General features: G+C 42.2%; 1 protein-coding gene across 2 annotated transcripts in view; it reads right to left on the reverse strand.

Annotated features, from left to right (window-relative positions):
- The window catches only part of B4galt1 (beta-1,4-galactosyltransferase 1), a 54,274-nt gene that overhangs the window by 39,107 nt on the left and 2,685 nt on the right, over window positions 1-12,482 (reverse strand). The gene's annotated exons all lie outside the window — the stretch shown is intronic.

Here is a 12,482-nt window from a genome sequence, read left to right on the forward strand (position 1 = left end):
CCTGATGCAGTTTCTGGACCTGCAATGTTAATTACAACCTTTTCTCTCCATCTAGAACCAGATCTTAGAATGTAGAGAGCCTCACGCCCCTATGGGCCATCTGGGCAGTCAGCCAGCCATGCACTCCTGGCAATACCTCTCTGGTATCAGATCCATTTTAAATGCAGCCATCTCCAATTTCCTCCTCTAAGGGGTGGGGATAATTATGCCTTTCTTTCAAGAGGTGAGATAATACATATACATACTTACATGGTGTTTGGCTCCAATAGATGTTCAATATTACTTGCCTTCTCCCTTACCTCTTTAGAACTTTGAAGCTTATAGATTATTGTAGCTCTATGAGCACAAAATTTAACATTTTTGGCTAAAATTTCACATTTAAACTCTGATCTACTAGCATCAATGATAGATTTGGAAGAAGAATCTGGTACTTCAAAGAGCCCCATGAGTATGAGAAAGTTTCTTACAACAAACACATGAGAACTTGACAACTACTCTGTTCACCTTTGTGAGGAAAAGAAATTCATGTGTTAAAAAACAATTTAGAAGAAAATACAGGAGGGAAAAAAATCATATAATTTTGGGATGGTAATAAAGACCTTCTGAAGTGTGAAAACAACCTGAAATCACAAAGGAAAAGACAGACATAAACAGCCAAAGATTTATTACAAATCCATAGTCTTCCAAAAACTAGGAAAGAATATTTCCCTGCTCATTCTTTGAGGCTGTATTACACTGATACTAAAACCAGATATTACAAGGACAAAAAACTATAAACCAATCTCTTATAAATAAAAAAGGTAAACCAATAAAATCATAGCAAACTCAATCTAGTAACAAAATAAGAAATTATAAATCATGACCAAGTGATATTTATCCCAGATTGCAAGACTGATTTAATGTCTGGAAATCAATGTGTAATATATCATATGAATAGAATAAAAGACAAAACCACATATCATCTCAAGAAAGACAAGGACTTGACAAGGACAAATCGCTTTTTCAAGATAAAAACACTCAACAAACTAGAAACAGAAAGGAAATTCCTCAGTCTGATAAAGGGCATCTACAAAAAGTCCACTGAAAGGATGGATGCAGGGGCCTACTTCTGTAATCCCAGCTACTTATGGAGGACCACAAGTTTGAGGCCAGCCTCAACAATTTAGAGACAGTCTCAAACAATAACAACAAGCCCACTGCTAACATATTCTCAATAATGAAAAACCAAATTTTTCCCCCTAAAGAAGAACCTGAAGATGGCCCCTCTATCCCTTTTTTTTGGGGGGGGGTACTGGGGATTGAACTCAGGGTCACTTGACCACTGAGCCACATTCCCAGCCCTATTTTGTATTTTATTTAGAGACAGGGTCTCTCAGAGTTGCTTTAGTGCCTTGACGTTGCTGAGGCTGGCTTTGAACTCGTGATCCTCCTGTCTCAGCCTCCTGAGCTGCTGGGATTACGAGCATGCACCATCATGCCCAGCTAAAATGGCCTCTATTATCACATCTATTCGACATTGTACTAAAGGTTCTAACTAGGGCTATCAGGCAAGAAAAAGAGCTGCTGTGAGGGTTAATGAAAATAACACAAAGAACTTTTCTCATACTTGGCATGTAGTAAGTACTGAACAAGTATAATTGGAGGTAGGTGGTTGATATGCTTATTGCTGGAGTTTAGGGCTTTGTACTCACAGTGGCTCCCAAAGACTGGGTTTTCAAAGTATCTACTCATCTCCTGGCTTCTGATTTTTCTGCTTAGGCACTGGAATTGCCAGTAGGCTCTAAAGACTATGTGGGTTTGAATTTCCCCGTAAGTGCAATCCTGGTTCTCAGGGGACCCACCGATAACTATCCCAGTGCCACATGGCTGGCCCTAGTGGAGGCAGCAAGCACTTCAGTGTTCCACTGAATTAGACCATTTAACCATATTGGGCAGGACTGCTTGGCTACATCAGCACTCCTACACAAGATTATGATCCAAGGAACACTGAGCTCAATCCTTTATCTCATTTCATTGATAGGTAAACTGAGGTCCAGAGAAAGGACACAATTTCTCCCAGATTACTCAGTAGGTTTGGCCACAAAGCTGAACCTTAGGGCTTGGCATCCTAGATTCTAACACCAGCCCTTTGGTAGAAAACAGAAGGCTACCAACAGGCCAAGGCCTTGGGTTTTCTATTATAACATGGTATACAATCAGACTGAGATCACCTACATCCAGCTTCTATGTTTTATTTTAAACCATACACCTTCTTGCCTCTTGAGATTCCACCAAACATCCAATGTGTCCTTCCAGCTTTGCTTCCTAACTACTTGGCTGTCTGTGTCCTCTCCCTGGAATACTGACAAATTTTATCTACCTGGAGAAGGGAAGACTGTGGGCAGCCATAAAATCCTGGCACACTTGACACATGGCAATACATAACTCCAAGTTCCCAGCATTGTATATCCAATAAGATAGAGCCCTTCTCCTATGGTCTAGAGTAGGTCTGTCCATATGGGCCAGGCCACAATCTCTACTAGTAGCTGGCTCTGAGCTAACTCTCTGTCCCTAAGCTGTGGTCACAACTTCACACTTCTCCTTTCCCTCTTGACTCTGCCCCTGAAGCAGGTGAAATAATTACATTATACTGTGTAGCCTAAGGGACTAAAGGTGTGCTTTCTGTGCCCAAGGGAATGAGTTAGGCATTGGTCAAGAGACATGCAGAGTGATAATGTGATCCTATGCCTCACCTATTCAACTCTCTAATCCTTCAAGGTAAGATATTATCTCCCCAGCTTTAAGCAGGACAAAAATCTCACCCTAAACCCCAAGGAACAATATGCTGAACAGCAGCTCTGACATGATTCAATGGATCCACAGTGGCTTGTTAAATTATAATTGAACTGTGAATTCAGTAGAAGAGAGGATATAGGAAATGAATATAAGATGAAAGGAGTGGCTGTTGGATCTGTAATTCTGTGGTAATTGAAACACTGACTCTACAATCATTCTATCACATTTGCCATTCAGCAGGTTCCTGTTAGTATGCAAAAGAAGCCCATGAATGTGAGGGATTGTCTACAAGGACAGAACTGATTTCATATTTGCAGACTTTGGGCGATTGGATCAATTTATTTTTATCCAGTATAATGTAAAAGTCTGTCATTTGGACCCTGTGGAGTTCATCCACATGGGTTAAATGATGAGGCACCTGAGCTAGCCCATTAGTACCCAACATGGCTTCTATGGACAGCTACATGCAGTTTTTCCAGCAACCAAGCCATGAAAGTTTAGATCAATATCATTTTTAAGTCAGGTTTTAAAAGCCCATTCTACAAGTTTGGCTCCACATATAAAGGAAGAAGGAAAGTTCTTTTATGTAAGTCAAAACTTGTAAAGTTACATGGGGTGTTGAAAGAATCAGAGTTAAGGCTCCTTTCATGGATATTGAGTGACCTCCAATGGAACTACCCAGATTTATGTCTACAAAAGTCACAGCATCCAGCTTAGGAAATAATTTCCTTTCCCCCACCCCCACCCCCCATCCCCAGGCTGGAAGTGTCCATGTGAGGCTCCAGATAGTTTCAACTCTCCATCAGAATCCACATTCTTTAAAAGCCAGGAATTTCCAACTTCAAGAGTGTGAATGATTCCAAACCTCAATAGCAGTATGAACTGATGCTGTTAAGAATGACCATAGAAATTCCTCTCCAGAAATTTACCCCAAGAAGTAATTCAATTGGAGCAAAGAGTTATACCCTAGAAAAATCTGCATCATTATTATCTATGGTAGTGATTGGAATGTATGGTAAAGGAAAATGATAAGGAATAAAGAGACCAGACAACTGCAACAGAAGATAATTAGAATAATTATAAACAACATAATAGTTTAGAAGATGTTGGATAAAAATAGCTGAATAGAAATGGTTTCATGCAAGGACTATAACACAATAAAAACATGCATTTGGAAAATAACAGCGAATTTTGTTAGAATTGTAGATAAAAAATTTTTTAACATTTAATGTGGTAACATTCTATTTTCCACTAAAAATTGGAGAAAATCCTATAAAGCAAAAGCCAAAATCATCACTATAAGAATTATAGTAGAGGCTGGGGCTGTAGCTCAGCAGCAGAGTGCTTGCCTAGCATGCGTGAGGCACTGGGTTCAATCCTCAGCGCCACATAAAAATAAACAAAATAAAGGCATTCTGACAATCTATAACTACCCCTCCCCCCAAAAGAATTATAATAGTTATCTCCCTCCCCTTATTTAGTTTCTCTTGGTTTTAGTTACCCACTGTCAACTGAGATCTGAAAATATTAAATGGAAAATTCAAGAAACAAAATATTCACAAGTTTTAAATAACTTTTTATTATAGCATATTGTTAGAGTTGTTCTATTTTTACTTGTAGATATTATTAATCTCTTACTATGAATTTAGAAATTAAGCATTCTCAGAATATCTTGGATCATATATTATGGCATCACTACTATCAATAATAAACAACAGCCAAGAGCACAGTGGCCCATACCTGTAATCTCAACTATTCAAGAGGCTGAGGCAGGAGGATCCCAAGTTCAAGGCTAGCCTGGACAACTTAGCAAGACCCTGTCTCAAAATAAAAAATAAAAAGTACTGGGGCTATAGCTCAGTTATAGAATGCCAATCCTCAGTACCAAAAACAAACAAACCAACCCCATATATTCAGAGCTATTTGTTGGGCATTGTTATTTTAAGCCCTTTCATAGCTACTACCTAAACTTCACAATTATGAAATAGATACTATTATTAGCTCCATTTTATAGGCAAGAACACTGAGGCATGGAGAGGATAAAAACCTTCTCAAACTATATAGTAGCTTGTGTGTTAGAAACATTCCCAGTACTATTACTATGGGTCATTAACTTGCTGAAATCTTTAAGGTCATTCACTTTATACCTACTTAGAGGTAATAAAATTCTATATACAGCCAGGTGCACACCTGTAATCCCAGTGGCTTAGGAAACTGAGGCAGGAGGATTCCAAGTTAAAAGCCAGCCTCAGCAACTTAACAAGGCCCTAAGCAACTTAGTGAGACTTTGTCTCAAAATAAAGAAATAAAATGGGCTGGGGCTATGGCTCAGTGGTTAAGCTCCCACCCCAAACCCCTACCCCAGGTTCAATTCTTGGTTAAAAAAAAAAAAAATCCAGTAGAAGCTTCACCATAAGAGCTCTGAAAAAGGGAGTATGGGTAGGTGGGTAGGTTGGTAGTGAGCTTCAGGAGGAATTTCAGAGACTTTTTGTATAACAGGCTCAGATCACCCAAGTTTCAGAAAGGCAAATGAACTAAAGAATTGTACACTTGCCTAAAATGATATGATGAATTAAGAGAAACACAAGGACCAAGACTTGGAATCCTCACCCAGTGGCCTTTGAGGCTTGCCCCTACCCTCTGGATACTATGAAATCTCCCTTCTCCGGCTGGGGTTGTGGCTCAGTGGTAGAGTGCTTGCCTCAAATGTGAGGCACTGGGTTCGATTCTCAGCACTACATATAAATAAAAAATAAAGGTCCGTTAATAACTAAAATGAATAAAACAAATAAAACTTTAAAAAGAAGGAAAGAAATTCCCTTTCTCTGTGGCTCTCATCCTGTACTTGCCACATCAACTTCTTTCTCTTTTATCATCTGCTTCCTCTGCCTTCATTTCTCTCCCTCTTCAGCCCTATGGATAACTGTGAAACAGCTGAAATTTCAGCTGTGTGACTGCAACTAAAAGCAATCTCAAGTGACCTTCAGCAATAGACCTCTGTCCTTCCCAACAAGTGAGACAATTCAAATATATTGACAGGCAGGGATGCCAAAACTCAGTGTTTGGAAGGGAGGCTCTTCATTTTGACTCTGGCCATGGCCCAGACCATATATTTGACTCCCTGAACTTCCTAAGTACCTTCAGAGCACCCAAGTCTTCCTCTCTCTGACTACACTGCATTGCCAGAGTGTCCATCAAAAGGGGTTTCCAAGAACAGGGGTCAGTCCTCGTTTATATCTTTCTCCCATGCTTCATATAGCATAGTTACCAATAAAACTTTGCAGAATAAGCAAATCAGTCTATTCATTGTCTTCTTGGGTCCCCTAATTCTAACCATTCTTGGCCAGGCAGAGATTCTGTTCAGGCTGTCTAAAGTACTCCTCTGAAGCCAGCAGCTACCCAACACCTGAACACTAAAGTCTCGATGCTCCTGTAACAGAAATATCATCTTCTCTGAGCCCCCCTTAACTCAGAGTCCTTTCCTGTTTTTTCTCAAGCTGGTGGTGTTCTACCACACCAACAGCAGCTCTGTGGTTCAGGATGTCAAAGGCAAAAGGACATTATGCAAAACAGGAAGAAACTTTTACAGAAAATGCTAACGACATTTTTAGAATGCACCCTGTCATAGGGCCAAGCAATTATTACACCCCTGCCAGGGCCCCTCCCCTTGACAAGGCCCATTTGGTGAGGCATGAAAGCCTGATCTCAGACTCTATGGGTCATGCTGGTCTGAAAGAATCCTGCCCCTTCCCTCAGTGCAGCCTCACCCTAACTCCCTAGGCACCCTGTCAAATTCTCAATAATAAATCATACCTCAGAAGAGAATCTGCTCAACTGAGGACATTCAAAATGGAATCATTTCAAAATATACTCCCTGGGAAAAGCCAGGTCCACCAGCCAATGGCTTTACTGATCTAACCCACTAAGTCCCCACGGAGAAATAGGCTCTTCTGGTCTCTGAAATTTTTCCCTAAGAGAATTCCTGGAAACCTAAAGGTTCCCACTCCATGGCCCCTACCCGGAACTCAAGAACACGTGGAAATTGAAAAGCTGTGCTGTATGTGTCAGAATCTGATTTGGTAGCTTTTCCCCAACCCTCCTGTGTGTCACATCTCAGTGATGTCAATAGCACTGGCTTAGCTCACTGTTATGAACCCAGCCCCCAGCCCCAAGCGCAGCAAACCACAGAGGCCTAGCCCAGGATTTGGCTGCTAAGAAAACAAATGGGGAAGTTACTAAGAAAGCATCACTCCTACTGATTCTGTTCACAGCAGATCTCTGCTCCGCCTGATCCTAAAATCTGGTCTGGCACTCTGGCCCTCTGCCCCTGCCCCAGGCACTTCCTGGACCTAGTTTCCTTTTTAATCAGAATTCTACACACACTATTCAGCAATAGGCAATATTCATCTGCCAGCACTAAGCAAATCCGTAATTTCTGATGGGTCTATCCCTCTGTAAGACTGTTTAAAAACCTAGCCCTTCACAAAAAGCATTTACCCTTTTTTCCTTTTTAGAAAATTCTTCAAAGAAACCAACAACAACAACAAAAAAATACTAAAATTTTTGCACAGTCTTTACCATACCACTAAGAAAAAATAAAAACTACATATGTATGTGGGTTCAACAAAAGCTGAGTGAAATAATTCTCAGCTGAAATAAAATAATACTGTTTTTTATGATTTTTTTAAAGGCATAGGACCAAGATTGTGATTGAATCTCAAGTGAAAAATGCTGAATACCATGCTAACCGTGTGAATTTGGACCAGTCTATCTGTTCACCTATAGAGAAATCAACCATATTCTCAAACATGTGCAAGAAAAAGACTAATAGGGCTGGGATTATGGTTCACACTTATAATCCCAGCTACTTGGAAGGCTGAGGCAGGTGGATCCCAAGTTGGAAGCTAGCCTGGCAATTTAGCAAGACCCTGCCTCAAAATAAAATTTTCATAAAGGGCTGGGGATGTAGCTCAGTGGTATAGCACACCTGGGTTCAATTCCACACAGGAGGAAGATGATGGGGAGGGGAGCTGCAAGAGACAGGATAACGTGTTTCTCTTAGGTGATAGGAATATGGGTGTGCTTTTGTTTCTTTCAACTTTGCAAATTATTTTTGATGAGTCTGTTTTACCACCTGCCTCCCCATCAGCTGGGGGTCAAACCCAGGGCCTTCTACCACTGTCCTACATCTCCAACCCCTGCAGTGCTTTTTACAAAAAGAAGGAAGAAATTATCCCCACCCACACTCCAAAATAAAAGGTAAAGCAAAGCAAGACCCAACATCCAAAGCAGTCTCAACATTTCTGTCAGGCAAATCATTCTCCTCTCTAGGTTTTGTGAGGGGTTTGGGCACACCCAGACCAGACATTAAACTGTTGCCAATGAATTTAACAATAGTTACTTATATAGCCCTTGGTCTCCATTTGTGGAGGGAGGGGTAGGCTGAGGCCAAGCTGAACAGTAGAACCTGAAACAATAGGTGACTCACCTTCTCAGTTTTCTATGGACAAATCCCTTAAGGCCACACTGACCCCGCCAAACCTGTCCCTCACCCCCAATCCACCACAACCCTCCAAGCTGGAGGTCTGTGACTTCCACAACAGGATCTTAATATCTCTGATCAGGCCTCACCTTGCACTGCATAGTCCCAGTTAAGCAGCTAAAGTCTTTACAGTCACAACCACAGTGTGGCTCTTAGAAACCCTCACCAAGTTTAGGGACAGAAGAGGCCCCATGGAGGTCACTGAATCCAATCTCATATCTTGCTAACTCCCATAGGAATCAAGATCTAGGTGGCTAACTAGACACCACACCAGGATCTACCAGACCAAATGTAAACATGTCATAGTTCCAGATTCCAAAGGATTTATCTCCAAAGGGAGTTTATTTGTCTTAAGCAACTGGATTGCCACTCCACTGGAAAAGAAAAAAAAAAAAAAAAAAAACAGACTTTCCAGGTGGGTATGGATTTGTATAAAATTCTCATCTCTATCTCTAGGCAGGAATAGTCGAGGAATAAGGCACAGAAGGTACTAGGTAAAGGGGCAGTGGGGAAATCACCAGGTTTGACCACAGAATAACTGGGCCTTTCACTCACAGAAGTAGCCCAAGGGGATGAGCTTGCTAACTTTGCTCCCAAATGGTCCCCAGGATAGAATCCAGGGACCAATGCTTGAACTGCCTTGGCATTAACTACCCCATCGTTCCCAGCCCATAAATTAGCCTGGTTCCTGCCTGGAAACCTCTATCCTGCTGCTACCCAAAGACCATAATACCCAGGTATATGGATGTTGATGTCTCATTATAATCATTATAAAGCAGCAAGTTAAGATTACCCAGCAAGAACTAATTCATAGCTTCAGAAATTAGAGGAAATTTTTCATACAATCAAAACCAGAAGGGGAGAACTTTGATATTTACCCTTGAGTTTCTCAAGGAATAAAGGGTGTGGGTTAGGGAGAGGAAAAGGGGTAAAACACACACACACACACACACACACACACACACACACACACATACACACACACCACTTTGGTTTCCCTAAATGACATCAAAACTCTAATTATATCTTCCTTGCCTAAACTAGGAGTACCTACAGGGGAGACATTTTGTTTTCTTTGTAGCCCTAGTGTTCAACATAGTCACAGTAAAGATACATGTTGTAACTGAATGAAGTTACCAAGTGCCTTTGCCATAAAGAACTCCATGTTGGGGCTGGGAATGTGGCTCAGGCGGTAGCGCGCTCGTCTGGCATGCGTGTGGCCCGGGTTCGATCCTCAGCACCACATACCAACAAAGATGTTGTGTCCACCGAGAACTAAAAAATAAAATATTAAAATTCTCTCTCTCTCTCTCTCTCTCTCTCTCTCTCTCTCTCTCTCTCTCTCTCTCTCTCCTCACTCTCTCTTTAAAAAAAAAAAAACAAAAAAACTCCATGTAAGACCTTCCAGGTGGACCTGAGGTAGGACTGTAGGGATAAAGTTTAAACTGCTGATGGAAAGGGACTGAATAATGTATGATAAAGACAAATGGTAAGGGGCTGGGGCTGGGCTCAGCGGTAGGGCCCTTGCCTGGCATGTGTGAGGCACTGGGTTCAATTCTCAGAACCACATACAAATTAATAAAATAAAGGTCTACCAACAACTAAAAATTTTTTTCAAAAGAAAAAAGATAAATGGTAAAAGAGCCTCCCCAATTACATTTCCATTGTTCAAGATTAAACAACAACAACAAGAAAAATATCAGGCTGATGTAAGCAGATCTTGCACAATACCTTGACCAAAAGTAACTGGGACCCTCATTTAAAAGCATTTTCATGACCCGGGCACACTGGTGGCACCTGCCTATAATCCCAACAGCTTGGGAGGATGAGGCAAAAGGATCATAAATTCAAAGTCAGCCTCAGCAATTCAGTAAGGCACTAAGCAACTTATTGAGACCAGGACTCTAAATAAAATATTAAAAAGGGAGCTAGGGATTGACTCAGTGATTAAGCACTCCTGGGTTCAATCTCTGGTACCAAAGAAATAAATAAATACATTTCCATGTAAAAAGATACAGGAAGGGGTCACATTTTTGACAGTGTGCACAAGCCCATTAAGTGATTTGCAACATAATCATGAATATTGCTATGTAACTATAAATATGCAAATTCATGATCCACCCTTTGTTTACCCTTTGACTTTCTTGTCACTCTATCTATGGAGTGGCCACTTTGCTGTCTGGCAATTGTTACTTTAATCAATGCAATAAATAATTTTAACCTTCTCTTTGCTAGCCATGTTTGATTTCTATCCTGCAACAAACTGAAGGACCTGCTGGGCCACAGACAGACACAGATACACTTTGCAAGGATCAGGCTGCCTCTGAGCCTCTGCACTAGGTGTGTATTGGGCAATACCTTAGGGAAGAGCATTGGAGAGTCCATTCCTGGGATGTTATGGTCCAAGAAGCCATAGTGTGAATCCAATCCCATATGTGACTCTTGTTTCCCCATGCCCCAAAGAGCACCTGATTTATCTGAGGCCCTACTGCAAAAGGAAAGAGGCTGGGGCTGAGGTCCTAGGTTTGATCCCAAGCACCACAGGAAAGAAAAGAGAGAGAGAGAGAGAGAGAGAGAGAGAGAGAGAAAAGAAGAAGAAGAAGAGGAGGAGGAGGAGGGGTCAGGGAAGGCTACCATGCTTGTTTAAGAGTCTGGGATAAATTACAAACAGAGATGACTCTCATTAGGCTATATAGGGAAAAGCAACCAGGTCTGACCTCAAAAGTGAGTCAGATGGTCAGGGAAGGTATTTCTGAATCTCAGTCTATTAGATAATGAGTATTTGTATATATGTCAGTAAATTACTTTCCTCAGGAAAAAAAGTAACAGAATAAAACTGGCTTGAAGGACCGGTTACCAAAGCCCAAAGCTGCAAGATATGAATATAGGTAAGGAACTCTCACTTCCTGGATGAGATACCACCCCAACGCAGAAGGAAATGAAACTCCAAGATTCATTCTTCAAATAGAAAAAGACAGCCCTTCCCAAGTTTCAAAGTACACTGTGATCTGGAGAGGCTACCCAGGGCCATATGTATATGCATGCACATTGAGGCAGGGGGCAGGGAGGAGCATACAGGTAGAAAAACACCTGAGAGCAGAGACCTAGCAAGTGCTTCACCTTCAGGGGGTACAAACTGTGGCAGAAGCTGTGTCTTCATAAACACCAGGGAAACTGGTTCATGAACAAGCACTCTCCTGGGTCCCTGGCTACCTGCCATTTGCTAGTCCTGATTCCCAGTTCTAGATCAGACCCTTCCCTTTTAAACAAATCAAGAGGATCTCCTCAAAGCACAGCTTGGCAAGAGGGGCCTCTGGGATTCAAGCAATCCAGAACTCACTCCCTGCCCTCTTGAGGGAACGATGCCAAATACTCTAAACCCCAGCTGAGCCCCCAGGCCAGCCCTGCCTTATGTGCTGCCCACCTTCCCCCACCCCAACCCTCTCTGGGGCTGCCTGTGCCACAGCCAGTCAAGTCATGTTGAGCAGCTGCCAAATCTGAGCAGAGATAAACATTCCGGGAAAAGAAACGCAAAACTACTGCTCCTCCCTTCTCAGGCAAACACCCAGGTGGCCAGAAGACAGCCTCAGTGCCAGGGTCAGTGGAGTAGATCCTGCAAGGCCCCCTAAGGGCCTGAGACAGGACTAGGAAAAGAAGCCCAAACTACTAGGGAGATTTCCCTTAGGAAAGCTGTAGGTCTCCCCAGGAAAGGCCCTGGGGAGTCCTACAGCTCTGTAGCACTCACTTCCAGGGGGGTCTCACATTAGTCAGTACTATGGCTCCAAACATTACAACCTGCCCCAAGTCAAAACAGATGGCATACATGGAGGCAGGATTCTAACCTAAGCCTATCTAAAGATTGCATTGCTCTGACATCCCAGCGTCACATCAGTGGCCCATAAGCCCAGTCTAGTGCCTTTCTGCCTCAAACCCACCAGATTTCAGCTGGGAGGGACTAAAGTATCTGGCCCAGATCTCTGGACACTAAAGTAGAGCCAAGTTGGAGAAAGGAACTGCAAGTAGTGAAAAGGCCACAACTCTAAACCCCACGGATGCTTTCTCCCACCAACCTCAAAACCACCCGCAAAGACTTTGACTGACACCTGCCCAATTGAACAGATGGGCTCAACTCCCCTAACCCACACAGAATCAGACAGACTTTCAG

The sequence above is a fragment of the Ictidomys tridecemlineatus genome, chromosome 4 (genome assembly GCF_052094955.1).
Source record: "Ictidomys tridecemlineatus isolate mIctTri1 chromosome 4, mIctTri1.hap1, whole genome shotgun sequence".
In the NCBI taxonomy this organism is placed as follows: Eukaryota; Metazoa; Chordata; class Mammalia; order Rodentia; family Sciuridae; genus Ictidomys; species Ictidomys tridecemlineatus.